Source organism: Gallus gallus, chromosome 4 (assembly GCF_016699485.2).
Source record: "Gallus gallus isolate bGalGal1 chromosome 4, bGalGal1.mat.broiler.GRCg7b, whole genome shotgun sequence".
NCBI lineage: Eukaryota > Metazoa > Chordata > Aves > Galliformes > Phasianidae > Gallus > Gallus gallus.
In genome coordinates this window covers 81,212,672-81,236,451 of record NC_052535.1, presented here as the reverse complement: position 1 = coordinate 81,236,451, position 23,780 = coordinate 81,212,672, and the positions used below count along the sequence as shown (strand labels likewise).

Below are 23,780 nucleotides of genomic sequence, written 5' to 3'. Positions count from 1 at the left end.
CCTGTCAGTAAAAGAAGTGGTTGATTTCACAAGTGTAAATCATTTTTGTATATTATCCTCCATTTTATAAAAATGTCATCACATTATCTAACATTCTTTTTTTATTTGCCAAGATCACTCTGTTCTGGTTTTACATCATCAGATCCCATCGTGTGCCTACTGAAAATGTTTGGTTTAGTAAAAGTATTTGAATTTTCCAATGCATAGTATAAATATAGCTTGTTGGATATATGTGAATTTCTGAAATTATGTTGCATTTTCCATGTATCTTTTTAAGATATAAGATTTTATGATGAGATTTAGCAGGAATTTGAAGATTCAGATTCAGTGTCATTCTACAGACAGGAGCTAAAAAGCTATAGGGTGATATCATTTGGATCAATAATAATACAGCTAATATTAAAAACAAAACAACTCATAGTTCTCTCCAGGAAACAATGTTGAGCTATTTGACGGCTGTTGGCCAATGCACATCTTAAAATGTCCATGGACTTAAATTCCTTTTTATTTTTGTAATTTTAGTCCTTAATTCTTTCTCATGTCTCTCTGTGATATGCACATTAAATTATAACAACAGAATTATCAAATCAAATGTCTGAATTTATGTGATAAATCAAACTGACAATTCTGGAAAGCAAAGCTGGAAAATGAAATAGTTGAGGACTGAGGCATTCAAACTACTTTCTCATAATAATGCAATTAAGAAAATTGGAGAGAGAAATTAAAATTTTACAGGAGAGAGACTGAGAAGAGATATTTACAGGTTTGCTGCTGCTTGATATCAATCCAGAAAGCACAGCAGGAATTTTTTCATAGTATCAAAAGATTGGTTACTGACTTTTCATCCCTGGGTTTATTGTTTCTAAATTAATAAAGTAATGACATCAATAGCATCAAGTAATGACTTCCAGATACTTCATAAAGCTGAAATTAATGGAACCTCTATAAATCAGAAGGCTGTGACCTTATCACAGTTTTTCCTCATCAACATTATTACTGCTATGGCAGTGTTATGATTTCTTAACTGAAGTATTTAGACTTAGTATGTAAAAATTTCTAATAACTACCTAAGAAGGAATAGTATCCATTCCCACTGTCCACAGTGGTCAGGGTAAAAAGTCTAACTTTTTAAATGTTTAACTTAGAAATCTCCTGGGAGTATTAATAGTGGACATTAAGGATATAATGACAATGCCCATGAAGGCAAGGAATAAATTGTGTTGGGAAAAGTGGAATCCGGTGGAAGACAGAAAAGCAGCTTTCAGTAATGACCTGAATCAACTTAATTTTTCCTTGGGTGCAACCATGATGAAATTAACAAGTAAATGACTTCCTAAGTCTTTTTCCAGTTCTGTTTCTTTGATTTTTATGAACAATGCACTACTCCCCACTTAAAATACTACAGATTTGCAATTGCACCTGCATTATGGGACATTAGTTCTCTAACATTCATCCATGTAGAGCACAATAGAATTTCAGACTGTCGTGACTAACTGAATTATGAATAGATTATAAAAATCTGCCACTTAGTAGATGACAATGAAACAATCTCCAACCATTCTATTCAAAAAGCAACTTCAAAGATAAATATGCTTGCATCACTAATCTGCTTTTTGACTCCCCGAAGAATTGTTTGCATGATTCATGGCTATCCTATAACAGAATGGTTGTCCAATACAAGTTCCAAAATAGAATACATTGTAAATTACTCATCCTCAGGCATGTATCATAGAAAGGAACCTTCCAGGTGCTTTTCATGCTGTAATATGGTTATGATGGATTCAGTTTTTATATCTTATTAGATACTATAGCAACCCAGATATCCTGTTTTTATGTATTTACCATCCTATTCTACAGTTTCCTTAAGTTTTCCCTAAACTTAGGGGAACATCAGGCCTTCAGTCTCGTCACTACATTTGTCCTGCATCATTTCTTTCACAGTGCCATATAGATATACCAGAACACTTTGCTGGAATATAAAACTTGTATCAATTTGCACTCAGAATACTTACAGTCTAAGGAATCTTTTAGATCTCTGCCAACATAAAGAGAAATAGAACTTCTGTGTAGAGTAGAAGAACTTCTATTTAGTAGAATACTAATGAGCTTACTTAAAATGAGCAACAGGTATTTTACAGCTGCACCATGTATGGCATAGCAGAGACAGTAGAGATCTATGTGCCCCGAAATCCAGTATCTGACTACCTCCAGCTAAAGTCATTCCTTTCCCAACACAGGGTTGCCCTTCACTGCAATCTGACTAGAGCAGGTGACCCAACAACCCCATGGTATGCTTGTGCAAACCTGGCAGGTCCTGTCTTCTCTGTCTTGTTGTGGGGCTACTAAAAATAGGGAAATACTGGTGGTAAATGGGTGGTTGGACTAGATTATCATGGAGGTCTTGGTGATTCTTGGTGATTCTATGATTCTTATGGATGTAGCTTATTAGCAAGCTCAGCTGTAGTCCTCTGGGAAAGTTATTCTAATTCAGTGATGACAGTCAAAAAAAAAAATACAAAAAAGAGAGAGGTGGCAAGCAGGGAGAGAAAGAAAATTTGATAAAAGATTGCTGTCCAAATAACTATTTCCTTATTCTTTCTTATTTGGGTTTTATACATAGATTACATCTAGAAATGGACATTATGCTTTTATGATATTAGGACTTTAATATTAAAGGGAATATTATTGTGATCCACTTGTTTTTCCCCTTGATATACTGATTGTGCACAGTGCTTGTTCAAACTAGGTCTGTGTATAACACCAAATCCAGTAATTTGCTCTCAAATTTGCATAGATATGAGTCAGAAGAAATAGAGAGAAACTTTGAGATATAAAACTCAGTTTGGAGGTGATAAAAGGATCCACAGTTTCTGAACATACTGATAATGTATCATAGATAAGAAGATAATATATCATAGATAAGAAATAGATACTTATACAAATGTATTTTCATATATATATAATTATGTAAATACAAACCATTCAGCTAATTTCAGTGGTATACTCACATTTTCTTCCTACTAGCAAATGGAGTCTAAGAATACTTTTCATGCACACCAAGGTCTTATTTTCATTATGCTTAAGTTTTAATAAAACTCCTTGACTTTGATTGAGAAGCCATTTGATAAATAGTGTAATTATCTTGTCCACCTCTTTATGCCCCTTTTGCAACACTGCCGATTTGGCAGTCATTAACCAGACAGACGTGTGTCTTAAGTGAGCAAAAGAATACATTTTAGAATGTAAATATTAGAAGAATTTTATATTGTTCAAGTGACACAGTAGGCACAGGATATGTACATGACTTAGAATCTACCAAATGAACCTCTTTGAAATGTCCACTTCAACAGTGGACATTTCTCACTGAGAGGTGGAATGAGACAGATTATCTCCTGCAAATAACATACATTGTAACTGTAGACTATCTATGGGCCTGCGAAGTCATTCTAGGAATTGACCTTGAATAGTGAAATTTTTGAAAAGAATTCACTGTGAAGGCTACAGGAACAATTTTCAGTCTATGCTGTTTGCTGATGCTGCTTGCTTTCAGTGCAGATTGTTTCTGCTCTATGTGAATTCACTTGAGTCCTATTCTATCATTATACTACCACATTTCAAGTGGAGAAAAGAAGAGAAATAAAATGTGAGTAGTGTGAATTCTTTTGTTTTCTTACTGTAATAAACAAACCTTTATCATGTAATTCTGTCTCTTCCTATTGTTAGATGGTAGTGGCCTTTCTATGGGGCATTGGGAAGGTATCAGGAAGACTTCAAGAAGTCCAGAGGATGTTGCTCTTACAATGGAGTTATTACATAAAACTTTGTACAGGGCCCAGGCATAACCTTGCACAATTGTTACTTCCCTCTGCTCAGTTTTTTTTTTTTAGAGATAAGCAACAGCAAAAGAAAATTCAAGTCAAAGCTAAAAGTCAGAGTGATTGTTTTCCATGACTATAATCCTGTTTTAGAATTTCTACAAAAAGATGGAGGGAGAATTTTTCACTTCTGATTGCACCTCTGAAATGTTACACAAATTTGTGTTCAGCTATAGTGTCCCTTTTCTAGACAAAAGGGCGTGCTTCAGTTTGACCTAAATGTATGTTGTATTTTATGGATTAACTGTTTCAAATTGTTTGCATTTCTCTTGTATGTCCCTCACTCTGTCTTTTTGAATCATATAACTGTTGGCTGAACAAGATATCTGGAAATCAACAACCTGCTCCAAGTAAGACTAGATGACACTAGATCAAGTGCAGTTAACAGTAGATCCTCAGTACAGGAGAGATGTAAGACATTTCTCCTATAATGAGGGCATTTGTCCTCAGTACAGAAGGCACATGGAGCTGTTGGAGCACATCCAGAGGAGGGAGTCAAAAATGATCCAAGGGATGGAACACCTCTCCTACAGTGACAGGCTGAGAGAGCTGGGGCTGCTCAGCCTGGAAAAGAGGAAGATCTGAGGTGACCTGATAGTGGCTTTTCAATATCTAAAGGGGAGCTACAGGAAAGAAGGGGACAGACTCTTTAGCAGGGTCTGTGGTGAAAGAACAAGGGGAAATGGCTTCAAGCTTAAAGAGGGTAGATATATGTTAGATATAAGGAAAAAGTGAGGGTGGTGAGGCACTGGCACAGATTGCCCAGAGATGTGGTTGATGCCCTGTCCCTGGAGACTTTCAAGGTGAGGCTGGATCAGGCCCTGGGCAACCTGATGTAGCTGTGGATGTCCCTGTTTATTGCAGAGGAGTTGGACTAGATGGCCTTTAAAGGTCCCTTCCAACTCTAAGGGTTCTATGATCAAAAGCCCCATGGCTTTGTCTAGTCTTGACCCATGGCTGTAGGTACCATCATGTCTTTGAGTGCTTTACCACTCTCCAGGTGGGCCTCCTCCTTCTCTGTTTGAACTTTGCTACTTGTTGGAATTAGAGTAATTGATTCAACTTTGCTCCACGATCTGCTATTTCTTTCTTCCTGCCTTTTTTGTTGTATGGCTATTACCTTTTAAGGTTCCCTTCTGTAATGTTGTCAGAGAGATGGACATCTTGATTATTTCATTTGCAAGCAGTAGAAGTATGTGCTTGATACCTAGATTTTTCTGGTTTGATAAGGCTGAGAAAATTGTTACAGGAAGAATGTGATTTCTAGTCTTTGCTGTCTGAAACTAGACTTTATCGTTAACACTGTCTGCATTGTGCTGAGGACTGATGAGCTCTTTGTAGTATTGAATAAAGATTAGTTATCTTTAGTTATCTTTAATGATAACTAATCTTTTACACCTTTGATCAGCTTATCATGGAATAACTGAATTAATCTTATTTGCTCTTGCACACTTACTCCTGGGAAATCACAGTAAGTTGTCACGGGCAATTGCTTTAGTTGTTCAGGGACTCTGACATGCAGCCATTGTGTGTCCTTTCCTATTTTAAGTTGCGAGGCAGAGGAAGGTTAATAAAGGTGGGGATTTGCCTCAGTACTGTTTTCATATTGCTGAGCATTAGCCACTGCTTGAATGGATCAAAACTGGGTTTGAGGGAGTTTGAATTTAGGAGAGGAAGAAAACAGTAAATATATTTTTTTTCATGTTTCAAGGTGGACCAGGACCAAAGCTCTTTAAGACATTAACACAACAGGCATGAGAAATTTCCATCTCTAAATCCCACCATTTCTCTAACATCTTAATTTGGAAAGACATAGAAGTTAAATTTTTGAAGAACTAAATAAAGATTTGGGCAACTGAGTTCTGGACAGAGATTTAAGTTGATGTTTATTCTATTCACCTCATAAATACCAGTGGGTGGCAGCTGACACTGAAACAATGAGATTAGTCACCAGCTTTTTTCCCTAACACCTCTGAGTTTTATTTTTAGTGATCTCGTTTATAAAACATGCCATTTCAAATAGTATCTATATGAAGAAAAATATATTTTCCTAACTTTAGTGAGAGTAATTTGAGTATTTTCTGTTCTTGCTTTAACAATGAAGAGTAAATTAACATGTTACAAATTTAAACTATATGCAGAAATTACTGAGTGTGTTAAAGGTGGGATTGAGTCCCAGATTTGTGTGCTTACATTTATCCATCTACATAAACTGTTTGTCTAAATATGACATAGTTGATTGAGATCTGGTCAATGCAATATCTGAAGAGCCACTCAGTTCACTCTTACATTGACACCCCTGTTTGGTCAGCCTGTTAGCTCTCTTTGTTCAGATTCTGATTAGATCCCCACAGAAGGAGGAGACAGCTGTTTGGATTAATTTGTCCTTGCCTACGGGTCTGTTGCTGTGTTAGATGTCCTAGGAGATCCTATCTGCTCCCCAGAAGCCCTTCTAGAAGGATGCAGATCTTTTAGAGGTTGTAGTCATATCTGCAGGTGTTATGAGTAGTCTTTTGTAGCTCACAGACAGCCATGTGTGGGCAACCAACCATATAGACATTTCATTCAGCTTGGTAAATCCTGTTCTTAGTGATAGGAAGAACGTGATTTGCCTTTCAGATCACCTTTGGAAAGGGTCTACATTGACTGTATGTATATGATCTGGAACATAGAAAGCTGAAAAAGATAAATCCCAAGCAACGATTGAGGCCATCTCCCTTAGAGGATTTCCTAGATCCCTTGAGAACTTCTGACTGTCAATAACTAACTTGGAGGTATATTAAGTGCATCAGTTTTTTAACATATGCTTGCAGAGGGTCTGACTACGTAAAACTCATTTTCATCTATAGGTGACTGAATATTTTACCTTGTGATGAGTAGTCTAGAGGTTTGATTATCTACCCACAGCACAGGACACCTGTGTTCTAGGCACAGTTTATTGAAAGGAGACTAAATCAAGTATGCTGAGAGAGGGCCAAATCTCAGGCTATCATGGATTATAAGAGAGCCTGACTCTGGGCTAGAATGGAGTACTTAAACGGTTCAGGTGCTGATATTACTAGCTATCAGCATATTAAAGCTGGTATTACTAGCTAGTTTATTCTTTTCTCTCATCATATATCCAAACATTTCAATAATGTGTATATACCTAATACTCTTAACTTACGTTTACTGCTTCACACGTTTCATGTCACTTTCAACCGCAATGGTACAATGAAATTATCAGTTCACTATTACTTATATGTCAGTGAAGATGAATGTACTCCCAAAAAGATGCAGATGTATTTGCTTACCTCTTGAAATGCAAAGAAGAATTGATAGGCACTTGACATAAAGTGTTTTTGTGTTGAGCGTTCTGTCATGTCAATGCAAAAACAAATCCCTCCCTTGCTGCTGCTTAAACTTAATCTGACAAAAGTGGATACGTACTATTTATTTTTGGTGGTATCGAAAGAAACAAATCACAACTGGTGGAAATGAGTGTTTATTGGACTTCATTAAAAAAGTCTTTAGATTTGTATGCTGCACAGAATGAGAACAAATAGATCCCACAACACAGAATAAGTTCTGAATTTCAGAGGCTTCATGCAGAAATATGTCTGTAGATGCTTAAATCTTGACAGCTGAATCTTTGAATGAATCTCACCCTCAGGCCATGTATGTGTGTTACCTCAGCCAGCTCCCTGGAGATATCTGTTTCTTTTGCATCACAAGCAACAGCATGCAGACAATTTTTTAGTTTAATTTAGGAATAATGAATGACTCTGTCTATGGAATGTTATTGTCTACTTCTTCCAATGCTGTTTAAGAGTGTAAACCATACCTGAATTCTGTATGAGCTGGATTGTAAATAGCAAAAAAATCTAGCTATGTTTCAGGAAATATTTTAAGTTATTTCCTTTCAGTGGTTGTCTAAGTATGTAAGACATCTCCTGATTTGGCTTAGAAGATACTTGAGTCTCCTTCCAACCAGAATTACTGGTATGTCAAGAGTTTCTTCAGCTGATACAGAAACGACTGACAGAATATTAGTAGATTCAAACACAATATACAACCCAAAATGAATAACTAAAGGGATTTTAGACTATAGGTATCTTCAAGAGCATGACCCTTCTCTAGTCAGTTAGGCTTCTTATGCAGAAAGTTTATTGTTTTGAGAATAGCAAAGAGAGTATAAATTTGGCCATGGATACGTAGTCAGTATTGACTAAAATGGAGTCTGTCCCTCACCAGCTTCAAGGCAGCAATTGGCTGACAGCTTAGCATGCTTAGGCAATGAAAACTTGGCAATTACACTGTTCGTCAAGTTAATTGCAGTCTCAAAGAGCTGTGTCCCTGTTTTGTTGATCTGTGGGAATGAGACTTCCTAGGCATTCCTAATGATTGAGCCAAACTGAATGCTTTAAATCAGTTTCCATTTGAAATTGCCTTTGACAAGGCCTTTATTAGTAAACCTCTCTATAGCACATTTAATTGTCTCAGCTCCTTTTATGTCTCTTGAAAATGGTTGTATGCGCTTCTGACATCTTCAAGACAACTCACAGAATTCAGTTGTAAACAAATATTTCAGGTGTACAGACATAATATCAGTATCAGAACCTGAGTAGTTCTTTCAGACATTAAAAAATAAATATATTTGCTGTCCTGTCTTTTCTCATTTGCAAATAATGACTATCTTGTCACTACACTGAACCATAGCCTTTGTCTTTTGATCCAATTTGAACAGTTTTATCCCCAAGAGCATATGGCTCTTCTTAGCTAATTAAAAGTTTAATCTGATAGTGTAATTTATTTGATCATATTTACATGTGCAAGCCTGACCTTAAGTCTTACTTCCCACATGACATGACATACATTGTACAACCCATTCTGAATTGGTGGAGGGCTATATAAGTAAGAATTTAACTAGAAAAAAAAAAAAAAGAGAAACTGAAATGACAAAAAGAAAACAGACCAATTTAACCTATACACACAGGAGAAATGTTTTTCCTTCTCTCATCCATTATTTCACATTATTTCATTATCTACTTTATCTACTTACAGACTGAGACAAGTGATAGCATGTAATTTATTCCTTAATACATGTCCTGAATTAAAAAGCCACTCTGAGCTATTGTTTGGCATTTGTGTATATGAGCAACTCAGGCACAGAGCTACTCTGTGCCTCACTGTAAATGCCTTCTTTCCTGAATTTTTACTTCAGGGCTTTACATTTTCTTCTTTTTCTTTGGAGGAAAAAAAAAAAAATCTACATCTATAAACACTACAAAAAAAACTCCAGCCAAACCTTGTGCTTCTAAGAGAAGCTAGAGATAAGGACTCCACTGGCAGAATTTCAACTGACTTGAAATGTCTTGCTGAACTCAAGCAGGCACCCTAAATCCAACAAGACATTGGTCACTAATTTTTTCACACAGAGTGGTGAGACACTGAAACAGATTGCCCAAGGAGGTTGTGGATGCCCCATTCCTGGAGGCATTCAAGGCCAGGCTGGATGTGGCTCTGGGCAGCCTGGTCTGGTGGTTGGCAACCTTGCACATAGCAGAGGGGTTGAAACTCAACGATCATTGTGGTCCTTTTCAACCCAGGCCATCCTGTGATTCACTATACAGTCCACTATAGGAGTGTAGAAATTGGAAGGTGATCCTTAATTCCTGTAACTTAAAGATGACAGTGTGTGTAAGTTGGAGTTAATTCCGCTCTGTCAAAAAAGCTGAATATGAAAATGATGGATATAACTAACAATTTGCGGTTTTCTTGCAAAATATTTTGAAGGCATGCATGGGTGATTAGTGTCATCTGGTTAAGATTATCGTTTTTCAATGTCCACATCAAAATGCTTTAATTTCCTGTGAGTTAACTTCCCCACTGCAGAAATCTGGTGTAAATAATAGCTGCTGTAAACAGAGCTTTGAAAAGATCAAAATAAAGATTCTGGAACTGTACAAAGTCATTTAGCACTCTTCCTGCTTAGCAAACTCTTGCTCCTAATTTTTATGCTGAAAGTGTCAAAACAAGATATTTCAACATTGTCAGAGAGCTTTCTCCACTGTTTTCAAAACACATCTTGATCTAAATTGATATCCTGCTTTTTAAAATTTTGATGTAACAGTACTTTGGTGGTAAATTGCGTTGAGAAAATTTGATCTGCATATCATGAGGAGACACTAAAACTAAACTACTATCAGTAGTTATACTGCACTTGGTTGTAGAGGTTGACATTATTGTCCTGGATATATGTAATGGGGGTCAAGAGGCATGGTGAATTACAGATCTTAAATACAAATACAGGATAATTTTAAAGGTGGAATAAGCTCTGGCAGAACAGCCTTTTTTAAAATAGCATTCCATGGTGAATGTGGGTATTGATGTCATGTGGAGAAATGATGTAAAATTTTATACGGACCTCACTTTAGAGGCTCATTACCAGCTCAGAATCTACTTCAACAGTTTTAACGTTGGAGAAACCTCTGTTCTCTCCCACTGTTATGGCCTTTTGGGGAGCTGTCTTCTTTCTGAACTCTAACAAAATGAATAATTTAATGGAACTTTTACTAGGCTATTGAACAAATATTTGCATATTTATTCTACAGTAAACTGTGTTTGCACTCACAGGAATTTTTCTCTGAGCTACTATAGATGTTTCCTCTTAAGAGACAGAAGCTGTAAGTGAGGGAAAGTTTAAAAAAAAAAAAAAAAAAATCCTGTGCTTTAAAATTAATATTCTTTAAATTTCTGCTTCAGTTTAATCCAAATATCATGTTATTTTTCAAGCTTCTTCAGTGTTTTGCTGAGATTTTGGATCAGTGCATTAATCAGATACTTGAAAATATCAAGTATTCAGAGTACTAAATTCTGGTTATTCACTGGGGCTGGAGGAGCCAATTCTGGTTGCCTGATTCATTTAGTGATTTGCATGTTTGCAGCAGGGCCTAATATTTCAGCTCAGGTTTGCTTTATAAGGCTTTGTGAGAAATATTGCAAATTCAGTACATCATCTAAGTGCTCGGGCAGCAGAGGCGAGCTCTGTTCTGCCTAATTGGGATGTAAATTTAATTGCCAACAAGGCCTTACTCATAAAAACTGGAGAAAATGGCAATTAACTGTCCTTCAAATATCCTGGGTATGTCAGGGCTCCTGGATTTTTCCAGCCTCACAGTCATAGGTATTCCTCTTTCATTAAGTCAGCTTTGCAAACATGAATATTGACAACTGGAAACAAGTGGCTTTTCCTTCTGATCTTCAGCTGCCCATTTTCCCCTACTTTTAGTATTCATGGTGATGCTGCTTTCTTCCTTCCATTTGTTACAGTCTTTCAGCGGTATTTTTGCCTTTTTTTTTCTCAGCTGTTAAACTTTTTATTCTGCATTCTGCTTTCTGTGGCAGTCACAGTCGGTAACCCGTGGCTAAAGTCTAAGTGTGCATTTTGGAGTGCTAAATTTTCTTCAGGAATTCCCTGCATGATTTACTGTTCCTTTTATTGACAGATCTTTCCAGGCACTGACCAGTGGCTCATCCTTTATTCTTATTCAAGTAAAATAATCTTTATAAAGGCTTGGAAGTGCACGAGTGCCTTCACCCATGGGGCAGAAAGGAAGCAACTGTCAGTCTCATGTCATACGTTCTTGTAGTCGGAATGCACTGCATTTTCCTTCATGGTTTCTAATTAAGGGAAAAGTTGTAAAATTAAAGCATCCATAGATCCTATGTTCTCTCTCTCTCTCTTTTTTTTTTTTTTTGAGATCTGTCTGTAGAAAGTAGAGGAGGTTGGAAACTCTCTCATAGTTTTTGAAGTTTCCCAGTGTGGGCTCTACATGTGTTTCTGGTTTGTATGTGTCATTGGTATGAGTTTTATATCATATGGTAGGCAAACAAAAATAAAGATATTGTGCAATGAATATTGATAGCAAAAAAGTCTAAGGGGAATAGGGTATTAAGGGAAGCTATTTCTGACACCATAAAAATAAATTCTTCTTTACATCTAAACTTATTTTTTTTGGATCAAAATCATATTAGTGAGTAACAAAAGGAACATATAAAATATTTGCTAACTAAACATTTTGAAACATGCATTGTCTGCAGAGAACATAGTGGTAACTAAACACAGTTGAGAAATCTATTATCTTAGTCTTTGCTTCATGAGCAAGGCACATTTACTGAGAGTTTTCTCCTAACACTGTTTTCAGACCTGCATCTTATTTAATTGGTCTTACAAAATAGTCTCTGAAAATCTTTTGCCCAGCATATATGTCAGATGCCCAGACGGAAGCATTAAGAACTTTGATTCCTCAATCCCTCAGGAACTTTGTTTTCAAATCGCTTCTAATAAGGACATACTGAGAGAGCATGTGCATGACTGATACAGTGGTGGTACATTTTTCACGGTGACTTTGAAGAACGATAATGACATTTGCATAGTATGCATTCACTTTACTTGAAGCTGTATCATTTTTTCTTTACAGATACTCTAATATCCCCAAAAGCCATGCTGACTTCTACAGCGTTCTATGTGACTCCACCATCAGTTGTGTTGGGCTGAATGTTGCTGTGCAGCAGGACGTAGCTACTATGTTGTCACTGCTCGCAGGTTTAATGTCCTCTACAATAAGGAAAGGTATAGGATTAGATTTAATTTCTTTCTAATCGCTTTTCTCTGACTGGTATTTGGGTTTTATAAGCCTATAATGTGTTGTGCAGTTCAGTATGTGTTGGTGAACAAAGCACAGTCATCAGTAAAGATGGCTGATCCTCAGCCTTTGATTTTGCTTTGGGTTTCTGCAAGGTGAAAACACCATCTGGTAAATGAATGTGAATCTTCTTTTGCTGCTGTATAAACAATATTGCTGCACAAATTATGGAGAAGAGGCAAATATAACCTTAGCTGGTGAAAACATGAATTATTGCAATAGTCTGCTGCGATGAGGAACCCTCATCTCTATGCCATGAAATTAGTGAACGATATTCATAAAACTGTCTGGACAACAGGAGTTCTGCAAAAAAAAAAAAAAAAAACAACCTCCTAAAACATTCATAACTTACCTCAGCAGCTTTCATCTGATACAGACCATATGTATGTCTTTATTTTGCTATACACTTCACCTGACTTCTCTTGGCTTCAGTAAGTGATTAACCAGTCAGGCCTCCGTCATGTTGAAAACACAACTGCCCTTCAGAAACAGATTCTCAGCAAGTTCTCTAATGAGGCAGATGCCTGCTGGTTTTCCAAGGACTGTTACTGAGTCTGAGCACACTGAAATACAGTAGTTGGTCTAAGGCATGACTGATGATTTTTCCAGTTTTGTAAATGGAAGAACATAGTTTACCTTACTGAGATTCCTGAGAACAGTTCCTTCTCTCCACCTGTAGCATGACCAGCTGCAGAAAACCATCAACACGTCATTTTATAGGAATAGCCATCAAGCCTTTTGTTTCACCTAGTGACATCCATTTGATGGCTTTGCGAGCACAAATGTATTGGGGTTGATAGTTGCTGCTGAGTAGGCAGCTTTGAGGTTTCTTACCTTAACCTTACCTTTTCTTTACCTTTCTTACCTTCTTAATCTTCATCAAAGATGACAGATTATTAAATAAACTTCCAAGCCAAGAATTTTTTTCCCTGTCAGTTGTGTTTCACTTTCACTACAGTGAAATGGCTTGACACCCCTACCTTTACAACTATGACCAGTTTTTAAGTCTGAAGAGCTGCTTTCTTTTTCCTGACCTATAGCTTGTTATTGTTCTTCTGTTTGTTTGTTATTATTGTTGGTAATGGTGGGTTTCTTCCCATGCTTTATCTTGAAGAAAGCAAAATTTTCTTGTTATGCTTGGCTATTTGGCAAAGATCTAGTTTTTCCATTCATTCTATACATAAATCATCTATAGATGTTCATAAGCTAATACAGTATCTATTTTCAACAAAACCATCTAGATATTTCCACATAACAATGCTATCCACCTTTGCTTTGATGTTGTCCATTGTCCCTGAGTCTTTTTCATTAGCCATTTTCGTCATTTGAAATAGAAGAGCAACAGACTGAATTTTGGTTGCCTCTTAACATATGCAGTTTTGAATCATTCAACATTTAATATCTTAATGGCTTTCACTCCCTTGACAACTGATTCCTGATTTCACTGTTGAGGCCTGACATTTACAGCTTGCATGGGCAATGTAATTCTGACATCATGAACGTACAATTGGTGTGTAATGATGCTTTTAATAAGACTGTGGATCTTGAAATGTGTCTGTACCTGTACTGTCTTGTGTTTGTGACCTTGCTTGCTAGCTTCTTTCAGCAGTGTGAGAAACAAGATATCATTTAATTTTCCTTGCCAATATACGCAGACTCTAAGAAGTTCCACAGGATTCTAAGTTTTACTGGATAGCTTCACTATCTTGTAGATGAAAACCTCCTAACAAGATGAGTTTTTCATGTTGTACATTGAACTTGGTGGTACAATTGAAATCCAACTGAAAATATTTTTTGACCTCAGCATTCAGTGTAACTAATGACTCAGCGTTAGCAATGCTCATGCAAGGCCGTCAGTTAGTTGGAAACAGTTTAGGGTCCCTGACTCCTGCAGTGAAGTGCTGTTTTCCATCTCCTGAAATGAATGTATTTTATTCATTTGAGAAATGAAAGACTTCTGTTTTTATGGTGGAACTCTGTAGTTAGCCTTTGGACCTACATATGCAGTATATCAGATTAAGCGGCAAAGGATCACACAAATACAAAAAAGAGAAGGCAGAGTGGGAACTTCCCAGCAGGAAGATTTCATCAACAGGGCAGTAATTAGTTTTCTCTATGTTCACTAAAGCTAGGAAAGAATTTAATTTCTGGATATGGCCATCTACATTAGATAATTTCCTAATATTTACTTCTACAGTAATTTTTGGTGCACTTGAGATATCTTTGATTCTACCTGAGAGCAGTAAGAATCTATCACAAATAGCAATGAGAGAGTTAATTCAGATGAGATCTTGCTTTAAGTTGCCTTATGCACTGATGTTACTACCAGTGGGATGGTACAAATGCCAAATGCAAGACCATTCGAGTATCAACAAAGAAACTGCTGCAGAGTAAGCAAGCAGAAGGCATCCTCAGGCACTGAGCCCAGCAGTGACTAAACAAAGGTGCAGTGGTACAACGGATTCAGTGAAATTTATTTTTCACGCTGAAATTGCATAGGATTTGAATGTCTCTTAGTCTGGAGCAATACTAAAGTGAAAATTGTAGGTATTTATATTTTGTGTATGTGGTAGGGAAGGATATTGTTTACCCCAAATGACCTGGGGCTTTTTCTGGAAAACCAAATGTTTTGTTTCGTTTTGTTTGTTTTCCCAAAGCATTAGCTATATTCTCAGTACTGAACAGGCCTAAGTTAGACTGAGGATCCCTTTCAGAGAGCTTACAGGCTCAGAAAAGTCAAGATAAAGCCAGCAAGACAGATGAGAATGCTGAGTGAGGTTTCTTTGTAATTTTTTAATGGTTTATTCTTATCAAAATCAATTCTGTTGTGTACTGTTGGAAAGAAGAATTCACTCAGTGTATGTTAGGCAGTGAATATTATTGAGGAGTCTCTGGAAGGTCAGTAGACCATCAGGGCAATGCAATACTTTGTAGCATAGTACTAAAAACGCAGCTTATGTGGAAAAAAAACATTCCTGAACTTTTTTGCTTTTCTCATTGAGATATGCTATTAACAACATCAATGTGTTTTATTTCCCAGAATAAAAATATGTAATTCAAAACTAATATTTCTGGTCTCAAACTGACACAAAATAGATGTGATGGGAAACACTGCTGATGCTACTTATCTAAATCTGTGAGCACATTATCATTTTTTGACTTTACTCTTTAGAAGTACACTTCTGACTTATTCTGCTTGGAAACAATCACCTAAGTTAGTCAGTACTTTTGAACCAAATTATGTCAGTTTAGTAGGAGACTACTGATCTATTAACACTATAGCTTCTGTGCCCTCCAGCAGAAATGACAATTAATAAATCAACTTCTATGTCATCCTAATTTTCAGTAAATATAATAGCGTTATTAATTTCCAGTTTGTAAAAGTTCTTGCTAACTGAAGAAAAGATCAAGCATATTATAGCTATGAATTATATATTGAAAATGAAAATTAAAGTTGTCTTGTCTTAATTTGGATGATACGGGAAATTAGATCACTTTTTATCTGGAACTCACTTATTTAAGCATTGCCAATTTTCCCAGTACAATCTGAAAAAGACATGATTTCATCCATCTAAAAGGAGACAAGATTATCTTGTTTCAGAAAGGAAAATGCTAAGCAGCACAGTTCAAATGCAGAAATATTGTGAATATTTCTTTAATGCATTAAATATCTGAAGTACTTTTTAATCAGGTCAAGTTCCTTTTTGATGTGAAGTAAAAATTCTCCCAGCCTTGGATTAATTTTCTTTTTATTAGTCAATTGTTATATCCTTTATGGAGATTGTCAGATATGAGTTCTGCTTGTCCTTATTATTATAACCATTACAATATTTCAATATTCTCCAAACAATATTGTTTGGACAAACAACTGCACATGAGAATCAAGAACTTACTCTTGTTTAGATGCAATCTACTCAAGGACTTAGATTTATTCACAACTTTCCTTGTTGGCCATTTTCTGCAACAATTACATCTTTCAAAAGGAGTAAATCAAATAGAAAAATTCACTTGCTTAATTTCAGCCTAAAATAAGCGTTCATCAGTATGATTTGTTCAAAGTCCATGATCAGTGCCTTTCATGCTCAGCGCACTACAATACACAGTACAACGCTGTTTGTATTACATTAGGAAACAAATTAGCCAAGGAGTATAAAAATTTGCTTGAGATTCATGCATATTCACAAGTGAACGTATGCATTATCATTAAATATACATTTGGGATATTCACTTGATTACTCATACAGCCAGACCCAGAGAAAATGTCCTGATGTTAGACCCAGCAACATCATAAATGTTCAGGAGCGGTTTCTAATTGCATATGCTATTTTTTTTGCTATTACTCTTACTTTTACCATGAGTCTACTAAATATGCTGTATCAAGGACAGAGATTTTCTTGGCTGAAGAAAGGCTTCAGAGGCTTGCACTTGTAGCTTTTCCCAGTTAATCTCATCTCCCTTGCAGCTGAAGTATTTTGTAGCCGAAAATTTGCTCTATCAAATAGTGTTTTTGTGCTCTTAGTGTCTGTTGTAGTTTCCATAGAAAGAAATAGGAGGCATTATCTTCAGAGTGACGTACTTGCAGTTGTTTCTTTCAGGTATAAGCTCACCAATACTGGGGGCTTCTGATCCCAGATACTACAATAGTAGTCCCTAGTCCTGCTCCATAGAAAAGTTAAAAGCTTATTTCTGCTGATGCCTGAATGCAATCAGACAGGATTTTTGTGGATCCAAGCAACCTCCATTCAAAGCCTTCATGTTTGCAGTCTGCGGGGTAATCAGTAAGACAGAAAACAGTTCTTCCAGACTGTTGAATTCTTGATTTATCCAAATATTCTTGCTGCTCCCATTAGTACAACTATAAACTAGTACAGCTTATGTAGTGTAAATACTCATGATGCAAGTGATCAGAGTGGTTTACACTGCAAATCTTATCTGAAGTTGAATATTGATATGAAAACCCCAATTTTGTAATTTTACTGGTAGAATTTAAGAAACAGTTATAATCTGGGGGACTGTTAATGACATATGTTTTTCTGCTGTGTTAGGTTGTCAAAATTAAAAATTATTTAACATGTTTGGTGCTTCCTGGCTCAATATTCCCTTTTGGAAACCCAAGGCTAATTGGAAAGCACTGCAAAAGGAAAAATTGTATTTGCTGCTAAGGTTGTGCAGCAAATTACACTGGTGTAATTTCTAGCACTTCAAATAAAGACTTTCTCCCTTGTGTTTTCCAAAAATCTAAGGAAAGTAAATTATTACAAGCTGGTAATTGGTGTAATGGGATATGGCAAATATGTGTTGAATGGAGAAGAAAAAGTTTTCAGTTCTGCTCTTCAGTGTATTAGTGACAGGTATTGCCGTTAGACATATGGTTGACCAAAAGATAGAGAGATCTGTGGAAGGAAACATGGGACATTACAGATAATTCAGCTGGGACAGAGAAGTTACACTAAATGGTCAGAATCTGGAGCATTAACGCTTATTTATGTCTTTTTAAAAATCTAGTTTTGTATATATTTGAGCAAGCTATCTGGGCCAAAAACCTTATATTGTAATGCAATGAAATTTTGGAACTGACAGGAGAGGGAATTTTTTGAAGTTTTTTTAAAAAAATTTTACCTCTTGAGTGCTCTGCTCCACTGTGTTAATATGTCTGATATTTGACACTGCTGTGAATATTGTCTAGCCATACTTCTCTGAGAGCTCTGTACAAAACACTGAACACTTGATGAGTTGGTATCTTAGTGCCTCTCTGAAGTATCATTTCTATTCGACTTTACAGATGAGGAGACCAGGAGGTGAAAGAACTTGCCTTAGCTTGTAAAAGATCCAGGATTTAGATCCCAGCTTTATTGTATAATATTATGTACATGACAATCACGAGCCATTAAACATTAGACAAATGAGTTAATAATACTAATGTGTGAGTTTAAGGCATGGAAATTTTACTGTGGAGGCTTGTTATAGGAAATGTGGAAGGTAACTGTGCTGCACAAATTGCAAACAAAACAATTTCACTTCATTAAAATTTTGTGAGGGTTTTGTGCATAAAGTCTGTTTATATTCAAGTGGATTTCTCTCCTGCTACATCTTTGTTCTCAGCACAAAATTGCAAAGCATATCTGTTGCAAAAATACTGTCACTACAATTGTCAGCTCCTAATGTATAACATATCAAACCCTTTTTAGCCTTTTGAAAAGAAGTTGCTTAGAGTGTGTTCCAAACTGTGAAACATTATGTAAGCTTATTAGTGCCTTGACTCTCACATTGTCACCTCATATGTCTCATTTACAAAGGAGTGGTCTCAACCCTCCATAATGTAGGTCAGTCTTAAGAGTGCCAAATTACTCAGGTGCTTCCATCTGGTCTCTCTGCTGCAGGTTTAACACATGCAAGCACTTCTTCAGCCTGGTTGTCTTTGCTGTTGGTTGGCAAAATCTGATAAGGCTGCCAAAGTTTGGTGGTAGAGGACACTTCGATAATTGTCAATTTAACACATGGATATTAAATGGAAACATTTAGCAGTATTTTTAGGGTACACGTGAGCCAGAAGTCCAGAGACAAAGTTTGCATGCCCTTAGTTAGAGGCTATTGTTCTGAGAAGATGGATCAACGTCAAAAATAGATTTGGGTGGGTTCGAAATCATTGACTTTTTCAGTCATTCATTGAGGGAAATGCAATATATGATGGTTTTAGTTCTGCTCTCATTATACAGAAAAATAGCCCCAAATTTCAGAACTGCTTCTGATGACAATTTCACTATCAGGTATCTAGAATAATGTTAATTGTACGTAGTGCTGTAGGGCAGTGAGATAAGGTCCACTTAGCCAAGGAATATTTTTTGTTATATCATTTTTCCCCTTTAAAAAAAAAAAAAAGATGCTAGTCAGGTGAGTGTTCACTTGGTTAAGCTTCTTATCTCTGCATTGGCTGATGTCTGGCACAATACAAGTGGAATAATTTATTGAGTGCTGTCAGAGTTGTATTAGCATCAAAGAAAAATCTTCTGCCATGAAGCTTGCAGTAAGAAGTTACAAATAAAACTGCTGAAATTCTTGCCCTATGCTCAAAACAAGACAATTAGCTTTCCTATTCCTCTTTCTCTGTAATCTGGGACCAAGTGCTGCACTATTTTATCTCTATTAATTAGGAAGGAAATACGGAAAACTGACACTTGTTCCTTCATGTACCTGTTTCAAAATTACTTTTTTCAATTACTTTTTTTATGAAGTAGTAGCCCTAGGTATTAAGCATAATCCTTCCACTAAAATTACCTTTCTCTCACCGTAGGTCAAAACTCCAAGCCAACTATTCAGATTAAAAATAATGCAGTAACATCAAATGGAAGCTGGTAATTCACAGTACTTTGGCAATTAAGATGAGGGTGATCTACCCAGATAAACATATTGTACAAGTTCTTATTTGCAAAAATATTTAAATGCCAAATATCCCCTCTTCTTCAAATATTTTTTCTTTCAAACTTCTTATCATTCTTGCTACTCTCTCTCATTCTACATATTTGGATACATTGCTCAAAAATGGATACATTAATCATCACTGCTGATTGCTCTTCCTGCGTTTATGTAGATATTTCTCAGAGACTGAGAGAATCTCATTAACTCTCATTCACTTTGTGACCCATTGTCACCTCCGTCAGTTCTTTCTCTACTAGAATGCTGCCTAAGAAGTTGTTTTCTTTATTTTGTATATATCATTTATTTTACTTGAATGAATGCATGTCACAACTGACTACTGATTTCAGACAATTTCTTCAAAGTTATCAAGCTTATATCGAAATATAACCTATTTCACGTTGGATATTATGAAAAATTTCTTCTCTGAAAGAGGGTTGAGGCATTGGAACAGGCTGCCAAGGAGGGTGGTGGAGTCACAATCCCTGGAGGTGTTCAAGAAATGTGGAGACGTGGCACTAAGGGACATGGTTGGTGATGGGTTGACAGTTGGACTAGATGATGTTAGAGGTCTTTTCCAACCTTAATGAATCTATGGTTCTCTCAAATAATCACGGACAGCTCTTTCTGGTAAGATGTCCAAAGTATAACAAACTGCATATTATCATCTGCATCCTTAACAGAAATATTAAACTGAACTGGATGCTTGTGTTCACCAAATGTGACAGAAGAGTGACTTGTTTATTTCTGAACCTGCTTATTTATTTTCTTGCTTACTAAACAATAATGAACCCTAAAACCTTGCTGGTCTTTCTGTTTTATCTTTGAGGACTTAACTTGTGTCAATAAATATTTGATTTTAAATTGAACTGCTGCTATCTACTGGACTTCATTAGCTTTTATTTCTAATATGAAGCCAGCAGATTAGCTCATGCTTGCTGCATTTCACATTTTGAGAGTAGTCCTTGCAAACCTCTCCAGGACAATCATGAACTGAGTGAGACTGGGTTGGGCCAGAGGGTTAGATGTAAAAATGTGCAGAAGATTGGTATTTCAAGCAGGCTGCTGAAACATTTGACTGAGCTGGGATGCATAACCAGTAGAAACAGAAAGGGTGGCAGATGGCTACTGATGAACTGATTGCTCTCAGTCTCACCCCTCATTTTGGTCCACAAGGCCTACATAGCATCTCCATAAGAAAGCTGGGGAAAAAATGCTCACATATCTACTAGAAAATAGAAATCAGCAGAGATATAAGTGTTATGGCACATCCCTTTCCTCTCTGTCCCCCCATCCTCTTTCAATCTACACCTGTGGGGTGCATAGAGGAAAAGCCACCCATCTACTCTGCACTTCCTAGGGGACAAAACTACAGAGGCCGCTTCCTACTATGGCTAATGCCTCACTCACCTACCATCTGCCTTTCTCTTAAATAGCCCAACTTCAGCTCAGACAAATTGTCCACAAATGCAATTATCTTTGGAGACAGCTGCTTCCGCCCTGCATAAGGCTTTACAGCTCACCTGGTTTTGTGCCTAGTTCAGCTCACCTGCTGAAAGCTATGACATCTCTCCACAGACCTCCTCGTTGTAATCCTTAGATCAGGCTGTCACCTACAATGTCAGAGTGCTCCTGGTGGCTTGCTGACACCTTTAGTGTGATTCCCTAAAACAGGTTTGGTCAAAAACTGGATAGAAATTTTTGCTGCTAGAAAATGTCATTTAGCAAAAAATCAGAAAGGACTGTATCAGCAACAGAAAAGCTTCACAAGACAGTGTCCATTTATATGAAACTCTATCTAGCAGGAAGTGGAAATTATTCTTTATAGCTCATTTCATTGCATCAGCTTTGTTGTTTCATATTAAAATAATAACTGGGGTTTGCTGGTTATGATTCACTCTCTTTCTTTGTTTCAATTTTCATCTTTTTGAAAATAACTTTTTTTTTTTTCCTCTCGTGTTCAGACTGAAAACCATTTCAAATGTTAGAATTTCCCATGGGATAAATTTCTGTTTCCAAACACTTTTACTGCAATCACTGATGAGTCCAATATCTTTCTTTCATGCCCAGAGCAATCCTCGTATCATTATTTTCTCTCTGTAGATAAAACTTTACCAGTAAGAACATTTTAGATTCAGCAAAGCAGATATAATTCCAGTGACAAACAGCTATTCCTCGAGTGACACTTCTTTGTCTGTAAATGGAGGAATAACATGATTTGCAGAAATATTATTGTCTTTTGCAGATGTTAGAATAATATAATCATTGATATTTTACTCAGCTGTGCAATATGATTCAAATAAATTTTTAACACTGTGGACACCATAGACACACTTGTGTTTTGCCTTGGTGATGAAGTGATGAATAGATATGATCTCTTGGAAGGAACTGCAGCATCATCTCCATGTTAGGGTTACTTATGTTTAGGAACAGAAAGGCATTTTCCTTCATTCTTTGCTAACAATAATTCTTTGCTTAGCTAAATTATGATTAATTAAAATGGAAAAAAGGATAGTCAATAAAGTACCAGTTTTAAAACATTTTTTCTTTTTTTTCCCACTCCACTCTTTTCCTTTCCATTTTTTTTTTCTCTGTAAAAGCAACTACATGGATTTATCTTCTCTTTCCTCCACAGCTGTACATGTCTGCAGTGCAGATGTCTGAGTTAACTCTGCAAACTGCGTTTACAAACCAGAGGGAAAAACTGTGGTGTTCTAGCCAATCTGCTGTAGGCACCATGAAAGTGCCCATCTCTTTTCTGACCATACAGGGAATTCTAGAGCTCCAGTCCAGTTATAAAAGCCTCAGTCTGGAGAGATAAATCCCACCTTGAATCCCAGAAAGTAAAAATGAGCAGTAACTGATAAAAGCAGTGAATCTGATGCAAAATCCTGCAATATTTCTCATCTTGCACAACACAAACCACAACCTGATCCCATAACTCAGCATAACCCTTGAGCAACCTCTTTCCATATCTTCATGAAGATGAGGTTCAGCAACAGATGCATGGCTGTCCCATTGCTGCATGCATGGGCTGTGACCTCCTATTGAGTCCTGGGGGTGCATTTGCAAGCATAGAACTGTGCCCCAGAGTAGGGAGAATCCTTACCTTCTATCTGAACATGGAGAAGACTAGGATCCTGCAGAGAAAGAGGGAGTCCCCTCATCCAGCTCAGGAAAGGGTAGAGGTCAAAGTTGCAATTTTGGAATAAAAGGCAAACTGTGCAACAGGAGTTGTGTTTTACTCATTATTACACTGTCTGTGCAGAGTGGAGAATGTAGAGTAGAAAGCTGTTTTGAAAACCTGATGCCAAGCACTTTTGATATCTGGAAGAGAAAAAAAACAGATTAAAGGTGAAAAAGTATCTAAAATGTATCTTAACTTGGGCTGTTTTTACTTTGAAATAAGAATTGCTACGAAGATTGCTATGAGTACTTGACTAAGCTAGCGCCTGGAGCCAGTGATTTCTGTCTCAGCCTCTGCTTTCCCCGAATTTATGCTAGCATTGTTATTTAGTCTGTCATCCTTCTACTGTAGGGAACAACAAAAACATCTTTATTGTTTTAAAATTTCAGTTGTCTTTGCAATAGCTAGAGATTTTGTCATCCAAATGTAGGCTTTTCCCTTTCCCCAAGGTTTTTATGGGAACAGAAATCAGAGATAAAGCTATTAAACTGCCAGTCTGGGATCATTTTACGGCATATTTGTGAGCAAGGATGATTATGAATGCTGCAAATAAATCTTATGAATTATTTTTCAGGTTTTTTCTCCTATGTAATGTACAGAGGAAAGGTTAGTGCATGC

General features: G+C 36.6%; 1 long non-coding RNA gene across 1 annotated transcript in view; it reads left to right on the top strand.

Moving 5' to 3' along the window:
• Positions 1-23,780, top strand: part of LOC121113204 — a 48,030-nt gene that overhangs the window by 4,531 nt on the left and 19,719 nt on the right. Inside the window, exon 2 of the long non-coding RNA XR_006939042.1 lies at positions 12,338-12,489. This is a non-coding gene — a long non-coding RNA (uncharacterized LOC121113204). The remainder of the gene's footprint in view (positions 1-12,337; positions 12,490-23,780) is intronic.